We start from the raw sequence: 3,927 nt of genomic DNA on the forward strand, positions 1-3,927 counted from the left end.
TTACATGGAAGTTTCTATATGTATTTTTATATATTTTATTTTACATATTTACATACTATTTAATGTGCATTTTTTCTATATATATTTTATACAAAACATACGTTACTTTATGTCTATTTGTTTATATATTTTCACAATAAAAATTTACATTTTTATGTGTATTTTGTATATGTATTTCAATACAAATTTATCTAATTTTATATGGATTTTGTATATCTATTTTCATACAAATTGAAATTATTTTGTGTTTTTTTTGTTTTTATTTTAATATTAAATTTTATTTTTTTTATATATTATTTTGTATATTGATTCTCCTATATATATATATATATATATATATATATATATATATATATATATATATATATATATATATATATATATATATATATATATATATATATATATATATATATATATATATATATATATATATATATATATATATATATATATATATATATTCATATATTGAAATTTAGTTTATTAAATTTGATAATGAATTTAACTTATTTAAGGTGTATTTTGTATATATATTTCTATACGTATTTACACTTCATTTTATGTGTATTTTGTATACTATTTCAATACAAATTTACCTTATTGTATGTGCATTTTGTATATTTATTTTAATACAAATTTAATTATTTTATGTGTATTTTTGTAAATATATTTTTATACATATATATACGTTATTTATGGGTATATTGCATCTTTTATTTTCATACAAATTTACATTATTTTATTGATATTCTGTTCATTTATTTTTGATACGATTTAACATTATTCTATGTGTATTTTGTATATATATTTTTTATACAATTTTCCTTAATTTAATATATATTTTGTATATATATTTTATACAAATTTACGTTACGTTACGTTACGTTACGTTACATGTATTTGCTTGATATATGTTGACACAAATTTAATATCCTATATGGGTATTTTGTATATATATTTCAAAAGAAATTTAATTAGTTTTATGTGTATTTGTATATCTATTTTCATACAAATTCAAATTATTTCTTGTAGTATTTTTGTATATATTTTAATAGAAATTTTTACTTATGTGTATTTTGTAAATTTATTTTCATTCAAATATATATTATTTTATTGGTATTATGTTGATTTATTTTGATAAATTTACATTATTTTATATATACTTTTGTATATATTTTATACATTATTTAATGTTTTATTTTGAATATATATTTTATACTCTAATTCATGTTATTATTTTGTTTATTTGTAGTTTAGATATATATTTTCATACAAATTTATATTATTTTATGTATTTTTACATATATTTTTACAAATTACCTTATTTTATGTTTATTTTGTATATTTATTTATTGAATTTTAAATTATTTTATGTATATATTTGTATTTGTATTTAAGTTATTTTATGTGTATTTTCTATATATATTTTTCATCCAAAACTCCATTATTTTTTTTGGTATTTTGCTAATTTAATTCGATACGAATTTAGATTATTTCATTAGTATACATATTTTTATATGCATGTACATTATTTAATGTGTGTTTTGTATATATATTTTAATGCAAATTTACATAAAATAAAGCATATTTTGAAAAAATACATATACAAAAGTACACAGAATAATTGAGTTTGTATTAGAAATTAAGATATAAATGCACATACAATAAAGGTAAATTGTATTGAAAAATATGCAAAATACACATAAAACAATGTAAATTTCTTACAAAATATATATACGAATACACATAAATAACGTAGATTTCTATAGAAATATCTATACAAAATACACATGAAATGACGAATACGTATAAAATATATATACAAAATACATTAAAACAATGTAAATTCATGTCAAAATAAATAAACAAAATATCAATAAAAGAATGTGTTTTTATGAGAAAAACATCTACAAAATACACATAAAATAACGCAAAATTTATAAAATATATGTACAAAAAATGCACGTAAAATAAAGTAAATTTGCATAAAATATATATACAAAACACATTAAATAATGTAAATGCGTATAAAAATATGTATACAAAATACCAATGAAATAATCTAAATTCGTATCAGAATTAAATTAACAAAAATACCAATAAAATAATGTAATTTGGATGAGTATAGAAAATACACTTAAAAATAATGTAAATTTGTATCAAAATATAAACGAATACACACAATGAAATAAAAGTAAATTTTATGAAAATATATATAAAATACGTAAAAATAAAATAATAAATATTGTGAGAAAATATACATATACAAAATACACATAAAATAATGTAAATTCGTATCAAAATAAATAAACAAAATTCCATTAAAAAGAATATGTATGTATATTTGTAGGAAAATATATATACAAGAAAATACAAATAAAATAAATAAAATTTGTATAAAAATATATACAAAATACACAAAATAATTTAAATTTGTTTGAAATAGATATGCAAAATACACATAAAATTAAACAAATTTGTATTGAAATACATATGTTAAAATACAAATAAAATATAGTGTAAATTGTATGAAAATATATTTACAAATACACATAATATAAAAAGTAAATTTCAATAAAATATATATACATAAAATATACATTAAATAATGTAAATATGTATGAAATATATAAGGGCTAGAAAAGTACACATTGGACAGAATATTGTAAAATCGTATCAAATAAAAAAAAACATAATATCAATAAAATAATGTTAATTTATATGAAAATAAAGATGCAAAATACCGATAAAATAGAGGTTATATTTTAATAAAAATACATATACAAAAAAATACACTGACTAATTAAATTTGTATTAAAATTAATATACAATCATGCATATACAATAAGGTAAATTTGTATTGAAAAATTATGCAAAAATATACATTAAAGACTGTAAATTTGTTTCAAATATATATACGAATACACATAAAATAACGTGTGATTTCTATTGGAAAATATAGTACAAAAAATACATATTATGAAATGATGTAAATACGTATAAAATATATATACAACATACACATTAAATAAATGTAAATTGCTTGTCAAATAAATAAACAAAATATGAAGAAAAAGAATGTGTATTTGTAATGAAATAGATATACAAAATACATAAAATAAATCCTAAATTCTGGTATAAACCTATATACATAAATACACATAAATAATTTAGAATTTTTATGAAAATAAATATACAGAAATACTACATAAAATTAGAGTAAATTTGTCCCAGGCTTAAATACATATACAAAATAATAATGTAAAAATAATGTAAATTTGAATGAAAATATATAAACAACATACACTTAAAATGATGTAAATTTGTATAAAATATATATAATAAATGCACATTAAATAATGAAAATATATATAAAAAAATACAAACACAAATAGAATAATGTAAAATCGTTTACAAATAGATACACAGAATATTAATAAAATAATGTAAATTTGTATGAAAATAAAGATGCAAAATACCCATAAAATAACGCTTTTTTATAAAAATATATATACAAAAATACTCTATCAAATATTTAATTTGTATTAAAATAAATATACAAAATGCACATATAATAAGGTGTAAATTTGTATTGAAATAGATATAAAATATATAAAACAATGTGTAATTTGTTTTCAAAATATATAAATATATTTACAAAATACCCATAAAATATTGTAAATTTCTATCAAAATATATAAACAAATACATAAAATAACGTAAGATTTCCAGGGCGAAAAATATATACAAATACATAATATAGAATAATGTCAAATCGTATTCAAAATGAATGAGCAGAATATCAATAAAATAATGTAAATTTGTAATGAAAATTAAGATGCAAAATACCGTCATAAAATAAAGCATATTTTTATAAAAATACATATACAAAAATACACATAGGAAAGTAAATTTAATTTATAT

This window comes from Eriocheir sinensis, unplaced genomic scaffold (genome assembly GCF_024679095.1).
Source record: "Eriocheir sinensis breed Jianghai 21 unplaced genomic scaffold, ASM2467909v1 Scaffold552, whole genome shotgun sequence".
NCBI lineage: Eukaryota > Metazoa > Arthropoda > Malacostraca > Decapoda > Varunidae > Eriocheir > Eriocheir sinensis.